The sequence below is a fragment of the Engystomops pustulosus genome, chromosome 5 (assembly GCF_040894005.1).
Source record: "Engystomops pustulosus chromosome 5, aEngPut4.maternal, whole genome shotgun sequence".
Classification (NCBI taxonomy): domain Eukaryota; kingdom Metazoa; phylum Chordata; class Amphibia; order Anura; family Leptodactylidae; genus Engystomops; species Engystomops pustulosus.
Window position 1 is genome coordinate 188,680,009 of NC_092415.1, and position 17,081 is coordinate 188,697,089.

The 17,081-nt window shown below is 42.2% G+C and overlaps 1 protein-coding gene across 2 annotated transcripts in view; it reads left to right on the forward strand.

Annotated features, from left to right (window-relative positions):
* The first annotated feature begins 3,190 nt into the window (after nucleotides 1-3,190).
* Nucleotides 3,191-17,081, forward strand: part of MPP7 (MAGUK p55 scaffold protein 7) — a 227,840-nt gene continuing 213,949 nt past the window's right edge. The window contains exon 1 of one of the 2 annotated variants that reach the window (XM_072154085.1): nucleotides 3,191-3,323. The gene's annotated coding sequence lies outside the window, so the exon portion shown is untranslated. Of the gene's footprint in view, nucleotides 3,324-3,404; nucleotides 3,424-17,081 lie in introns of those variants that run through there. The other variant, XM_072154086.1, reaches the window with a different exon arrangement.

The following is a 17,081-nucleotide window of genomic DNA, read 5'->3' on the forward strand; positions in this document are numbered from 1 at the left end:
AGCTGCTCACCCCCGTCCCTCTGTATAGAGATACATGGCGCATGGCGCGGAATTACGGGTAAAGATAGGACAGATCCTATCTTTTTCCCGCGTACGGAGCGGTACGGTGCCGCACGTAGGGCCGTCTATGGGGGACGTATATGGGCCGTATATACGTCGGCTGTATATACGTCCCCCATACGGTAGTGTGAATGTAGCCTTAGTAAATGTGCCCCACAGTATCATCTACTCCACAGATTAGGGATTAAAAATTAGCATAATGCATATTTGAGAGATTTCCAGTTTATTTTAGACAAATGTTGCAACTTTTTTTTTCAGTTTTATACCACTCACTACCCTTTTAGGTGGAATAGTCTGTTATGTTGTAACAAAAGTTACAGAGATTGTTACAATGTCACTCAGGTAAAGCAGCGGCATAGTAAATGGAGTAAGGGCTTATTCAGATGGACGTATCAATTGCATGTGGATATCCGTGTACAGTCCACATTGTAACATGAACCGTTTTTACACATCTCTATGCCATACATGTCCGCAATAAAAAAACCAAACAATGGTTTTCTAATGAATTTTCTGCCCGACCCATTTTTGAAAAAATGGACCGCAGGTGGATGTCGTCCATTATTCTGCAGATCCCTATACTTCCATGTAGGTCGTGGTCTGCATGGGAGAAAAATATGCAGTTTTTTTCTCAGTCTGCACATCAGTGAAAAAACGGACCTGTGAACAGACCCATAGAAATCAATGGGGCAGATTTACTTACCTGGTCCAGTCGCAATACAGCGGCACGTTCTCCGAGGCTGATTCGGGTCCGGACGGGATTCACTAAGGTAGTGCGCCCAATGTCCACTAGGTGTCGGTGCTGCGCTGAAGTCCGCTGGAGTTCACGGAAGTTCAACGTCCTATCGTGGGTGCAGGTAAGCGCATGTCAAGCGGGACTTTTTAAAAAAAATACGGCGGCTTTTCCGAATCCGTCGGGTTTTCCGATAGCCACGCCCCCGATTTCCGTTGCATGCATGCTGGCGCCGATGCGCCACAATCCGATTGCGTGCGCCAAAAACCCGGGGCAATTCAGGGAAAGACGGCTCAAATTGGTAATATATTCGGGAAACCCAACAGAAAAACGCAATTCGGGCCCTTAGTAAATGACCCCCAATGAGTCAGTATATTATTTGCAAAAAAACCCGGAGAATGCACTGATGTCAAAAATGCCGTCTGAATGTCCGCCATAGTAATCAAACATCATGTGACCTTTAGGCTACATTCACACGGACGTATGAAAACGACCGTATCCGTACTGTACGGTTTTTTTACGGATTACATACGGCCACAGTCATTTCAATGGACAATACGTCTGACCATTTATATTGCAGTTGTTAACTCCGTTCCGTACCGTATACTGGCCGTATAAAAATATAGAGCATGTCCTATTTTCTTCCGTATTTCAGTTCCGTATGCCCTAGAAGTCTATGAGGATGTATAAAATACGGGTTACATACGTGCTGCATACGGATGAAAAACGTCATGTATATACGGCCCGTAAATACGGGACTGGTGAAATCATACAGTCGTGTGAATGTAGCCTAATGTGAGACAAACCCTGCAGAGAACTTGTAGATTCATAAATAACTATGGTACCCGGACTCCTGTTTCCGAGATTGGGGTCACCTCGCAGTCCGTGTTTCAGTTTGAACACATTTGTGTGAGAGATGTTTAAGACTCCATGGATGAGCCTAAGCGCTGCCTACCCATTGGCTGACATATATGTGTATGGGGTCTGCTGACTCTCGTTAATCAGCAGATGTTGGAGGAAATTAGGATGGAGCCTTCTGTGGCCAAGCAGACGCATCGTCTGTAGCAGCAGCTGCACGGGAAATGTCCTATTACATGACAGACATTAAAGGAAATCTACCACCAGGATGAAGGATTGTAAACCAAGCACAATGACATCCTGGTGTGTGCCCCCTCTGGCAGCATCTGCTCCTCTTGTAGCCGCATATGGCCTTGTTTTTAAGAAATACAGGTTTTAAAAGCTATGCAAATGAGCCTAAGGGGCTCCATGCTCCATTAACACCTATGCAGTCCTGAGCCCCTCAGGTTAATTGTTAAAACCCTTTTTTTTTTTATAAAAACAGGGTCCTAAGAAGCTAAAAGAAGAGCAGATCCTGGCAGAGGGGGCACACACCAGTATGTCAGTGTGCTTGGTTTACAATCCTTTATCCTGGTGGTAGATGTCCTTTAAGATGAGGGGGCTGACTATGTAACTCATGAACAGATTGTTCTTCTGATTCACCATTAATTGATATGATGGAAATTTAGGATATAAGCGCAATACATAACGAGGGGTCGTCCCAAAATCACAACTTTTCACCTCTGTACCAGGTAAGTGTCTGATAACCGGTGGTCCCACAGCTGGCCCCCCCACCCCACCATTCCTCTTTCAAAGGACTGTCATGAAACCCATTCAAAAAAGTTACCTGGGTTCCCTGTGAAAAGATTTGGGGTTCTAAATTTTCAGATTTTTTACATCTTTTGCTTATACCATCTCTTGGCACACTAACTTTACTTTTTTGGTCTGACTTTTGGAAAAACAGGATTTAGAGAGGGTCACAATTTGCCATTATGGAAAATCTACCATCAGGATCCATCATGATAACATTCTTATTTTTGTTATCCATTGCCTCCTTCCTCCTAAAATCAACTATTAAAATTATACTAATGAGTCTGAAAGGTGGATGGGGCGTTACCAGAGCGCTGCTTTGCTGCAGCTTCACAGGCTGTTACACTGTGCAGGAGCACTACCGCCTCCCATTGTGTGCTGAAACTTGCTAGTTAATTAGCATAATTGGTCTTAGAAGGCAGGAGGTCATGGGTAAGAAATAGAAGAAGATATCACAGCCCCGGTGCCTGGATCTATGAGTAATGTCCCTGGTTTATCAGGATGGATTTTAATTGGTAGAAAACTGCAAATCCTCAAAAAGGTGACAAATTCTGCAAAAAGTTTTCATTTTTCATTTCCTATTATTAAGGGGCAGGTATCAGCAGGTCACAGCCCTCCTATCCCCTCCACATGGGGGCGCCCCGGAGCCGGCAGTGACAGGTGTGTGGCCCGCACCTGAGGGAGCAGCGCGCGGCCGGGGCAGTGACGTCACACCGTCTGCGGTTTGTGGAGTACGATGGGCGTGCCCGGGCCTGTGGGCGGTGCCGGTCGCGGGCTGGGCGTGGTTATCGGCAGAGGAGGGAGTGACGCAGCGTGTGCTGGTGCCGCCCGCTCTCTGCGCTGCGGGATCCGGGCTGGTGCGGCGCGCGGTGGACTCGGTGTTCCGGTAAGTGATGACCGGGAGGAGGCGGCGGCGGGGCTGTGTGTGTGGGCGGGGGAGGCGGGGCGCCCAGGGCGGTGACAGGTTCTTGGCCCCGGGGATGGAGGTGAGAGATCAGGGGATCATGTTTACCCTGTGTCAGCAGCGGATTGTTAGTGGAGCGGCACATGTGTCACCCTCCTCCTCCTGCACGGGGTGAGATGTGCCCGGCGCTGTGCGGAGGGTAGCATTGTGTACCGAGCACAATGACTGCTACTGTGTGCGCTGCCTCCTGCTACTGTGTGCGCTGCCTCCTGCTACTGTGTGCCGTGTATTATTATATACTGTGTGTGCGGTGTGTTATATCATGTGTGTGATGTACTATTACATCATGTGTATTATTATATCCATCATGTTTATTATTATATCATGTGTGTGCTGTGTATTATTATATCATGAGTCTTATTATATATGGTGTGTGCTGCCTCCGGCACTGCTACTGTGTGCTGTATTATTATATCATGTATGTTCGCTGTGTATTATTACATCATGTGTGTGTGCGGTGTATGAGATCATGATCATGTGTATTATTATATCATGTATGTGCTGTGTATTGTTATATCATGTGTCTTATTATACGTACGCTGTATTATGTGTTATTACAGGTGTGCTGTGTTATATCGTGCTGTATTATTATATCATGTGTCCTATGTGTGATGTATTATTATATCGTGTAATGTGTGTTATTATATCCTGTGTATGCAGTCTATTATTATATTGTCTCTTATATGTGCGCTGTATTATATCCTCTGAGTGTTGTTACATTTTGTACTTCATTACATTATGTGTGATATTACATGTGTGCAGCATTATATCACTTGTGCTTTATTGTGTTGTGTGTATTACACGTGTGCTACTATCAGATGTGCAGCGTTATTATATCATGTGTTCAGTGTATTCTATTGTGTGTGTGTGTGCAGTATTATTACTACATGTGTGATGCTGCTGTTGTGCAGTGTTGTAGGATGGTATTACTTATACAGTAGTATTAATTACAGGTGTAGTGTTTGTTCTTATGGTACTATTATATCCTGATTGTGTATATGTTACTTGCAGTATTGTTGTGTGTACTATGGGTGTGGTGTTATTATATGTGTGCCACTGTTGTATGTGTAGTATTGTATTACTTATACACTAGTATCGCAGGTGTAGTGTTGCACTGCTGGTATTAATATGCTTTCATTACATGTATTGTATTATATGTGCAGTGTTGTATTATACAGTAGTCTTATAGGTGTAGTCTTGCAATGCTGCTATTATCACATGCACACTATTGTATACGTAGTACTGTATGTGTAGTTTTGTGTTGGATGTTGGTATTCCTTTTACTGTCATATCAATTACAGGTGTTGTATTGCACTACACGTAGGGTGTTATTATTACATGGTAGGTTATTATGAATGTAGTATTGATGTGTTTTTCCAAATACAGAATCATCTCATACCTGTGTGTACTATAGTTTTGTTGCAGTATTATAGCATGGTGTTCCCTTTGCAGTCTGTACATTACACTTTCATTATACATTGGATTATACATTGTGTGATACGTTGTTGCTAGCGCATTGTAATCTTGCGTCAAGTTTTATGTTATTCCAATGTTATGACTAGTGATTAATACAAGTATTATTATTCCATGTGACAACTTGTGTTCGTGTGGTTACACATGTTGTATGGGTCGATGGGTTTTGGCCCATTCCGGTGGGCGTCGCACTGACACATTCATTTCAGTGGATCCGTGCACAAACGTGTTTTTCACAGATCCGTGTTGTGGCTCTAGAAAAATCGGAGCAGGTCCTATTCCTATCCGCATTTGTGGCTAGGACTTTCCTATAAAAGTCTATCTGGACGTAAAGGATATGTATGATGCACGGATGTCATCCGCGTGTCGTCTGTATTTACGGATCATTTGCTAGGGAATACAATCGTGTGACCCTTCAAGAGGTTAGGAGAAGCTAGAGACCTCATTTGCCAGCCTGACCTATGGATGAGACGCAGATCTGCGGCTCGGAAAAATATTGCACACCAATGACCCAGGGACTGAAAAACGGACCCTGGCTCTGTTGTTTGCAGATTCCATGGTGTTATACAATGTCTTCTATCTATGGCTGCATTCACATGGTGAGTTTGTATGGCGTCACCTTGCCAGAATTTAGTGAATTCCATGATTACCTCTTCCAGAACCTCTCCAGCATACTCCCTAATAACGTGATCAATAATGTGTAATATGTACCATTACCCTCTGCCGGTATGAATTCTTGCGACTTGGGATGGAAAATAATATAGCTTTTTAGGAAAGTAGCAATAGGGATACAGTCGGAGCATCATTCTAGATGAAGCTCTGTTTGGCAGGTGTATACACGAAGCTCGTTTGTACATAGTCGTGTGATTTGCAGTGGACGTTATATGTAGCCCCTGACGTATATAGTAACTGGGTTTTCAATGTCTGGTACCATATGTTGGCGCTACATTATCTATAGAGCATTTGGCGACTACCAGATAAACCATCTTCATTGTTTTATATCTACATTTCTGTACATTTTTACATATTGATGCGTAATCTCTTGTCATTTTGGGAAAGAGTTTTGGGCACCTTCTACACATGGCTAAGAGGCACATAGCGAAGATGAAATGTTCCCTCTACTATTCTAATAAATACCTATTTTCCCCATTAAATAATTATTCTGAATCATCCTTTCTGATATTGATGTTTTGTGTTATTCCTCTTAAAAATGTATAACTACTTTAAAGAGAACCCGTCATGCAAAATAACCCCCCTAAACTAAATATATTTTCATATTCTGCCATTAGAGAGCATTGCCTCTATCCCTTCATTGTCCCTCTACATGCCTGTAAACCTGAGCAATGAGGTCCTAAAGCTGTATGCAAATGACCTGTGAAATGTCCAATGAAGCATTAGTATATTCAAGCTGTCCACTCTATTCATGAGTGGGAGGCACAGCCACACCCCCAGTGCTTGACTGACAGCCTGTATAATGATGTGAGGCTGTATAATGATGTGCTTCCTGGTGCTGGTGGCCACGCCCCCTGCAGCCTGTGTGTGCATGTGTGTGTGTGTGTGTATAGGAGAGATACAGCAGCTCCAGGCAGCCATGTTACAGCAGAACATGTCAGATTCATGTGTAGCTGATGTCTGTGTCTCTCACCTGTATATTAGGAGGATGCAGCATGTCAGCAGATGCAGCACTCACACTAGCCATGCTTTACTATACATTACACACAGACATGAGCAGGGGGAGGAGAGGGGAGGGGTAATGGGTGACATCACTGCCTCTGACCATGTGACCAGCCTCATTTACATGATAAAAAATAGAAGATTTTTACAATGAATAATGTATGAAATAACTAGATAAAGGCTGGGATGGGATCCTTGTGAGCTGCTCCAACAGGTAGTAGTGACAGGACAAGTGACACAGACCTGATGACAGGTGTCCTTTAAAAAATTTCTTCTTGGGTCGTGACCTAGTCTGGTACTGGAAGCGCTGATAGCAATTCCAGTAATAAATATATTAATACATTGCCAGGAGGAATACCAGAGGAGATCCTCAATGTAGTGTTTTAGCAAAAAAAGATATCCTAAAATTTTAATACGGGGAATACAAGGAAAACATCAGACAAATCCAGAGATTAGAGCTGCTGTAACTTTTATGTTTTCTTTTTTTATATTTTATAGTAATAATATATATATAGTGCCATACAAATATTTTCAGAGATGTAGCTTTTGATTAAAGCTCAATTATATGGTTACAATTTTTTAAGCCTTGTTTCTTCTTTAGTCATCTATAATCTAGGTAAGGCTATGTTCACACTACTTAAAGTGTCTAAATGCATTGCTGACAATAAAGGGGTTGTGCACTTACAACAAATTACTCCCTATATACAGGGGTGCTAGATCACTTGCTGATCAGTGGTGGTCCAATTGGTTGAATCCCCATGGATCACAATGGTCTGTGGTACCCATAATGATTTTAGTGGAAGGTTGGACATGTTGGCTTTTGCTCAGTTCACTGTATTGGACACCATTGGAGGTAGATGAATTCTCCGCTCTGTTATCTACGTCAGCGCCATAGTGATGAATACAGCAGCAGGGAGCATGTGCGACCAGCTTCTCTGTTCGTTTGGGTTGCAACAGAACCCCGTTCTTGAGATCCTTCTACCCTGTGGTTAGAGAAATACTTGACTAGGCTAGTCAACCCCATTAATTTATTTGGATACTCCACACCCTGGCTATTCTTAAGTGTATGATTTGGTCAGGGAATAGTCTGATGGTAGCTGAGAACAAAGGATTGGTAGTTCTATATGATGATCGTTTATTCTTCTGATGCCTGTGAGGTGGAGAGACGACATGACCCCCAAACTCATTTGTTCATGTAGTGGTACCAACATTGTCTAGTTTGTGTTCAGGAGTTTGCAAACGCTATATTAAGAAATCTGGAAATTTCACCCAAGCATGAACCAGACTTGTAGCAGTCCACAATTCTCTTCCTGATATCTTGGCTGATTAATATAGACTTTCCCATGACAGAATAGAAACCGAATAGAATAAACCTTTTTTTTTATCTCGTTGGATAATAGTTTTGTGCATCACTACTCCAGGCCAGGCATGAACGGTGTTTTACATAATAAACAACACGAATGACATTACAATTACTACCCTAATTTTTTTTTTTTTTTGGGGGGGGGGGTAGTGACTTAGTCCTTTGCGTTCGCCACCATATGGTTACACAGTTCTATTGCCTTCGGGAAGAAGGAGTTGTGAAACCTCGGGGTGGAGCAACACACCTACTGGTAGCAATGACTTATGTCACTCCGTTGCTGCAGTAGTGTGTTGTGCAGTGGGTGGGTGCCTGGTACGGCAGTGGCGTTGAATTTCCTATGGCATCTAGTTTGCCAGACTTCCTCCAGGGGACGCAGATTTGGAATGACCTCCGCTTCCTTAACAAGTGCAACTTGGTCAACGCCTTGCCGCATACCCAGTCAATGTTGGTCCTCCATTCATGCCTGTTGTGAATGTACACCCCCAGGTACTTGTAGGTGTTCACCTTTGTCACCTGTTGAACCTTATTGGCTCTGCTGCCATTTTGTTCCTCAATGGGGTCAATGACCAGTTCTTTTGTTTTTTGACATTGATCACTGGGTTGTTGCTTTCACTCCACTAAACAAAGTCACTGATGGTAATTCTGTACTCTTCATCGTTGAGCAATGTGTTTCATGTGTGCCTTTAAATACACTCAGAGATCATAATATGGGCTTCCCAAATTGATTTATGGCATAGCAATCTTGGTGTATGTAATCTTTTGACATTATAGAAAGTCTACCAGTTTCGATAAGACAAAATAGACTGAAAATACTCACCTACGCTCCTCTTCATGTTGATCCTGGTGGTAGTCTTTGGTAATCTTGACACGCCGGGATCAACAAAAAAAAGAGACTTAGGCCCCTTCCACACTAGCGTTGCGTTTCACGTCAGGGTGCAATGCGTGAAAAACTGACATTTTTGGCTGCGTTTTTGTTCCATTTTTCCTTGGAGTAATTAGCGGTTTTGCGTTTTTCACGCGCGTGTTGTTAGCGTTTTTTTGCGTTTTCGGCGCATTTTTCAATGGGAGACTCGAGCATTTTTCAAAGGGACCATGGTTTGGGATTAAAATGTGTTATTTAATTGAAAAATAATGTCTTCTGATAAGTAGCAAACATCTGCGATCTATTCTTCACTGTTCCCCGTGTATATTATCTCCCGACAAGTTAGCAGATGTGAAGAACAGTGAAGAATAGAATAAAACCAGTGAACACAGTGACCACAGGATCATTTAAGAGAAAAACACAGTGCAGAACACAGTGCAGAATAGATTACAGATGTTCGGCACATCTGCTTACTTGTCGGGAGATACGCGCGGAACGGTGCGCCCAAAATAGCATGTGAAGAACAATATATATGTGTGTGAAGAACAAATTGCAGATGTTTAAATACATCTGCAATGTGTTCTTCACACATATATATTGTTCTTCACATGCTATTTTGGGCGCACCGTTCCGCGCGTATCTCCCGACAAGTAAGCAGATGTGCCGAACATCTGTAATCTATTCTGCACTGTGTTTTTCTCTTAAATGATCCTGTGTTCACTGGTTTTATTCTATTCTTCACTGTTCTTCATTGTGTTTTTTTAATTAAATGATCGTTCTCGAGCAGGGGAAATACTGTTATTCTGGTCACCTAGCAACCCATCCATTTAAAACGCATTGCACTCGCATTGCACTTGCAATGATTGCGAGTGCAATGCGTTCTTGATGCATCTCCATAGACTTGAATGGGGTGTGAAAAACGTGCGTGACTCGCAAAAGTAGAGCATGCTGCGATTTTGATGCGCGTGAAAACCAACGCCAATGAAGAAAGACCCATTGAATACAATGGGACAGAGTGCAATGCAAGTTCTGCGCGTCAAATACGCCAGTGTGGAAGGGGCTTTATAATTGGCAGGCCGGAGGACAGGGACAAGATGTGCGGTGCTTCAGGCTGCTAATTATGCAATGTATGTAATCCTAACTGCCCCAAAATGGCAAAGATTTATTCTTATTTCACGTCGGTGTGAAAAACATAATGGGACACATTTACTAAGGGCTGTGCGCCAGTTTTCTGTTGGACATTCTTTTAGGTGCAAAATTCTTGCACAGGTAGAAGTTTGAATTCTTTACCAAGATCCTCTGCAAATAAATAAATTCTGTTGATCATAAATCCGCAGCGGTGGAAGTGGAAATCCCATACACGACACTGTTACTGTATTATTCTAGATTTTCCACTTTTATGAGAAATCTTGCCTGTTTACCCATAGATACATTAATAATTACAGGGATATTATTTATTACAGCGTTGTGTAACAGGGGAGACTCCTTGGTGTCTTTCCTGGGTTTTATCTATCATGTATTACCTGGACCTAAAAAAAAAATCTTACATCTTAACTCTGGTTTAATAGCTTTCTATTCAGAAACTTTAAGATGTTCTGCAGCAGCTATACTACTGTGTAGATTGATTTACAGAAGACGCTGCTGTATGTAATCCCAGTGCGTCCGTTCATGTTTGTGATGCACCTGCCTCCGCGCTCTGCTCCAGGGATGACCTCTCCTCTCCTGGGATAGCCTGGCGTATTTACCAGCTGTATTTCTATGCATCAGCGGCCACCCGCCTCCCCGCACCGGGCCTGTCATTTGTCACTCCTGCGTGGCGTTGATGTACTTGCAGGCTCTGCAGACATCATGCTGATTACATAACGCTGTGTTTTACGATTTTTATGCTTTTTCTAGGGACCTCGAATCTGACATTATGATTACACCCCGTGGGGGCCATTACCTGCCTCTTGAACGCGTCCTTGAAATGTGCTTCAGCTCCTGTCGGGGACCTAGAACCGGTGTCGCCTTGTTTGAGGTGGTAGCTGATATATGCGTGAGCGCTGGCGTCCGTTCCCTCAGCTGCAGGGTATAATGTGCGCTGTACGCTCCGTAGTTAGAACCTCCATACATTAGGCTGCGGATTAAAGGGACACAAGAGTAATTGTGCTATGGGTGAATAGGCAGGGCGTTAGATGTGATCATTATGACTATCTGGTGACGCATAAGCGCTCTCGGGTTTAGTTTTCGGCTCCCTTCACACGCCTGTATTTAAAATACAGGCTATTCCTGTGTATAACACTGCCCTGGGACCCGGGCACCTGTCATTATAGTCATATACCATGCTTAAAGTTGCTGTGATCATTTTTGCATAGGGACCGGGGGACCACCTTTCAGTGTGGGTCCTAGGGACCCTGGAGATATGTGCATGCTTGGGATAAATGGAACCTGTTACCAGGTTTTAGCCCACTAACCTACTACTCCCCTTAGATAGTGTATGAAATGTCCTTTCTAGTATTCCCTATTTATCTGAATTCTCATCCAAATACTTAAAAAAAAAAAACAAAAAAAACTCCCCCAATGTCGGGCCAATATGACTCTTCATATCCCATTTTTGCAAGAGATGAGTCAAGTTTAGTGGTTGCAGGGGTAGTGTCACTTCAGAAGCCTCTATCTATGTTTCTATAGCACCTAGAAAGATAAGAACCTTTCATCTTTCAGATCCATTATGGTTTTTTTGAACGACAGAACTGAACATACAGATACCGGTTGTTAAACAATAGGCATGAACTGGATCCATGTGAATAGCTGCCTGATTCTCCGCTTCTGTAGCTCACAAAGCTATAAACCTGTGATGTGATCTGAAAGATGTGATTCTGATCTTTAAAATGGCACCAGTAGAATGTTTTTGAGGACAACATTCATCATTAAACAAGACTGTTTGAAAATTTGTGTTAAAGTATGTCTGGGCAGACCCTAACCCTATCATCGAGCAAAATATCTGTGAGAGTGGGAGGGAGTCCAGATCAAAACAGCAGCTCTGGGATGCGATTCTGACATGCAAAGAAATTCAAGCAGAAACTCTCCAAGAACTCAAAAGTTTAATGGATGCAAGAATTATGAGGGTGATATCAAAGAAGGCCCTATGTAACGTGGCCTGTTATGATGATTTGGATTTATGCTGCAAATTCAACAAATGACCATTTTCAGTTCTTTACAACTTTTAAAACTTTTTTTTTAGGCCATATTACGTAGCTGTCCGTCAATGGCTATTCCTTCAGTCTAGTCCTATGACAACGAACGCTTGGTGTGTACTCATAAAGAAGGAGTGAGGGGGTTGTCGCCACTTCCAAATATCACTAAAAGTGAAATCTAAAAGCCCAATTATTCTCTTCACATTAGAAAGATGGTCAGGACAGCACGGTGGCTTAGTGGTTAGCATTATAGCCTTGCAGCACTGGGGACTTGGGTTCAAGTCCCAGGGTCAACATCTGCAAAGGGTTTGTATGTTCTCTCTGTGTTTGTGTGGGTTTCCTCCGGTTTCCTCCCACACTCCAAAACATACTGGTAGGTGATTAGATTGTGAGCCCCATTAGGGAGAGGGAGTGATTTGGCAAGCTCTGTGCAGCGCTGCGTAATCTGTGTACGCTATATAAATATAGGAATTATTATTATTATCCAAAATCCGAGTACCAGTATTTTTCCTGATTTATTGTGATGTATATGGCCTATTTTAGTCCCATCTTTTCTTTTACGTATGTATGTAAATAGAAAGCCCTCACACTAGTTGGCGCATGTTAGTGCCAGATTAGGTCAGGTTTTCTGCGGGCTGTGCCAACCTTCCATTCATAAATAAATAAAAGTGCAGTCATTAGCTGATCGGCCGCTGATACTGTGATCCCGCTGTGATCTCTGCAGGAAGAGCCTCATACTGAGAGCTGCAGTTTCCATTGTTTTCTTAGGCAAATTTTAAGATAACATTAGTGCTCTGATCAGGCATTGTTATTGTTGGACTGTCTGGGTTTTGATTTGTCACATGTTTTCTCTGATGTGTTGGCAGCAGGGCCGGATTAAGGTTGGTGGGGGCCCCTGGGCACAAAATCTGGTGGAGGCCCCCGACTTAGACAATCATCTTAATTTTTGTTAGACATAGATGTGCGTTTCTGGAATTCGTTTATAAACGCATCCATAAATGCAACTCGCAGACACAGTCTAAGGCTTCTTAGAATGTGTTTACGCTCCATACTTGCAGGAAAATAGAGAGCAAGCTCTTTTTCCCGTGGACAGCATGGTACAGTGACACACGTTGTGTTCACTATACCATTGCCGGACGCCATCGGTGTCTATGAGGACGGATATTTGGTCGCAAATTGTATGGCCGGATACACATCCCCATAGCGTACATGTGAAAGGGGTCCAAGGATGCTGTCACATGTTTGCGTTTTGAGAATATACTACTATTACAAGAATACTATAATACTGCCCCCTATGTACAAGAATATAAGTACTGTAATACTGCCCCCTATGTACAAGAATAGAACTACTATTATACTGCCCCCTATGTACAGGAATATAACTACTATAATACTGCCCCCTATGTACAAGAATATAAGTACTGTAATACTGCCCCCTATGTACAAGAATATAACTACTATAATACTGCCCCCTATGTACAAGAATATAACTACTATAATACTGCCCCCTATGTACAAGAATATAACTACTATAATACTGCCCCCTATGTACAGGAATATAACTACTATAATACTGCCCCCTATGTACAGGGATATAACTACTATAATACTGCCCCCTATGTACAGGAATATAACTACTATAATACTGCCCCCTATGTACAGGAATATAACTACTATAATACTGCCCCCTATGTACAGGAATATAACTACTATAATACTGCCCCCTATGTACAGGAATATAACTACTATAATACTGCCCCCTATGTACAAGAATATAACTACTATAATACTGCCGCCTATGTACAAGAATATAACTACTATAATACTGCCCTCTATGTACAAGAATATAACTACTATAATACTGCCCCCCATGTACAAGAATATAACTACTATAATACTGCCTCCTATGTACAAGAATATAATTACTATAATACTGCCCCCTATGTACAAGAATATAACTACTATAATACTGCCCCCTATGTACAAGAATATAACTACTATAATACTGCCCCCTATGTACAAGAATATAATTACTATAATACTGCCCCCCATGTACAAGAATATAACTACTATAATACTGCCCCCTATGTACAAGAATATAACTACTATAATACTGCCCCCATGTACAAGAATATAACTACTGTAATACTGCCCACTATGCACAAGAATATAACTACTGTAATACTGCCCACTATGTACAAGAATATAACTACTATAATACTGCCCCCTATGTACAAGAATATAACTACTATAATACTGCCCCCTATGTACAGGAATATAACTACTATAATACTGCCCCTACGTACAAGAATATAACTACTATAATACTGCCCCTACGTACAAGAATATAACTACTATAATACTGCCCCTACGTACAAGAATATAACTACTATAATACTGCCCCCCATGTACAAGAATATAACTACTGTAATACTGCCCACTATGTACAAGAATATAACTACTATAATACTGCCCCCTATGTACAAGAATATAACTACTGTAATACTGCCCCTATGTACAAGAATATAAGTACTGTAATACTGCCCACTATGTACAAGAATATAACTACTATAATATTCCCCCCTATGTACAGGAATATAACTACTATAATACTGCCCCCTATGTACAGGAATATAACTACTATAATACTGCCCCCTATGTACAAGAATATAACTACTATAATACTGCCCCCTATGTACAAGAATATAACTACTATAATACTGCCCCCTATGTACAAGAATATAACTACTATAATACTGCCCCCTATGTACAAGAATATAACTACTATAATACTGCCCCCTATGTACAAGAATATAACTACTATAATACTGCCCCCTATGTACAAGAATATAACTACTATAATACTGCCCCTATGTACAAAAATATAACTACTATAATACTCTCCCCTATGTACAAGAATATAACTACTATAATACTGCACCCTATGTACAAGAATATAACTACTATAGGAATACAATATGCATAACACAAATATCTGCACCACCACTGCAGGAGTTGTGTGTAAGATATGGCATTACACAATGGACTGCTGCAACCTGTAGCCCCGTACATTACAAAGTTCTGCCCTGTGCACTAGAATACTGCAATGTTATACCTGAGCGCTTCACATAAAGGGAATGGCAGCAGTCCTGTTTAAGAAAACATAGGTGGTCAGGCTGCAGCAGACCATTGTAAAATATGGACCTATGGGGTGCAGCAGACCTGTGTAATTTATCCACATGGCTGCTGCTCCCATGGCAGCATATTACATGCAGGAATGTTGCCGCAGGCCTAACATCTTTCCTTCCACACGACTTATGCTGTTACCTTGTGTGAAGCAGAAAGTGACATTTAGCAACTCACAGGTGATGATCTGCTCCATCAGGTATAAAAGTGCATAAAGATTCTCCAGGCCAACACTTGTTGATGAAGAATTCACGCTCGGCTGTGGTCGGCTCCTTGCATCACCTCTGTGATCCTAAAGATACTACAGTCACTTACACTATAGTGTCACCTGAATAACACTGTGCTCCTAAATGATATAATATATACCCCTGTCACCAAAAACTAAAAATTGAAATCACAAATCCTCTAGAACTGATATAAAAATTTTAAAAACTGTAAAAATCATAGACATATTAGGCGTCCCCAAATCTCAAAATGTCTGATCTATCAAAATATGATAATGGTTATTCTCGGCATTGAACCCAGTAACGCAAAATATTGCCCAACTGTTCGAAAGCCCCTTTTTTGCTATTTTGCAACATAAAAAATGTAATAACAAGTGATCAGAAGGTCATACAGTACCTAAAATGGTAGCAAAGAAAACATCAGCGCATCCCGCAAAATTTCACATCTCCACATACCAAAGTATGAAAACTTTATTTGCGCCAAAATATGGAGAAACAGAGAATTTTCTTTTTATACAGAAGGTTGTAATTTTTTAAAATGTATTAAACCACAATAAATTTGGTATCCCCGTGATCGTAGTGAGAGAAATGTGTTTTTTCACCAATTTCACAGCATTTGGAATTTTTTCCTGCTTCCAGTACACGGCATAGAATAAATACCATCACTATGAAGTGCAATATGTTACGCAGAAAACAAGCCCAAACAGAGCTTTGTACATGGAAATATAAAAAAGTTATAGATTTTTAAGTTGGGGAGTGAAAAATGGAATTAAAAAAAAAAGATAAAGGGCCTTGGCGTTAAGGAGTTAATAACAATAGATCTAGTGACAACCTAATACTATCCCACAATAACAATAAAGTGCTCACTATAATAGTAGTATTTGAATAATTAGTGCCCCAGTCCTCCTAATAATAATCTACTGTAGTTTTAATTGTAAATAGTGACACCCTCACCTGCCCCAGCAGTGCCCCCTCCCCCACCTACACTTAAAGTTTCACAGAGAAAGACAACATAAACAATCGGACAGCAGAGGTTATTTAGTACATTACCCTGCTTCTTTGAAAGCTGCTGTCACCTCTGGCCTTCTCCATACTGACGCTGTAAATCTTCCTGGGGTCCTGGGTTCTGCCATTCAGCCTGCAGCCGGGCCCGCGCTCAGGAGCGCAGCACATAGTAAGTGCCGACACTCCTCCACGCTACACAGGTCGCGCAATGATGTAAATAGCGCGACCTGTGTAGCTGACAGACCAGCCGCGGTGGATTGAATGGCCAGCCAGTCCTGCCCTGCTACGAGGGAACGATACTCTGAAGCCAGCCTACAGAGTTACAGTCACTCAAAGCTGACTGTACTAGGACAGGAGCCGGCAGCGAAAGGTGCGGGCCGGCGAGACATCACTGCCGCAATCGTAGCGCAGCTGTCACTCATGTGACCGTCAACTTCCTGAACTGACAGGAAGCATCGGAGCCAATGTGCAGCGCATACGGGACCCGTTACTTAATTTCTGTGTCGGCGACTCGGCGGACGTAGTCAGCTGGTGGGGGCCCCCTGGGGGGCCAGATGGTGGGGGCCCCGGGGCTCTAGCCCCGGGAGCCCCGCCTATAATCCGGCCCTGGTTGGCAGCATTACTAGGGCACTGCATAGAGGATTTGGCGAATATCTTCGGTGAACAGCTACTTACCATGTAAAGAGATGTAGTGTGACCGTTCTGTTTGATTAGTGTCAT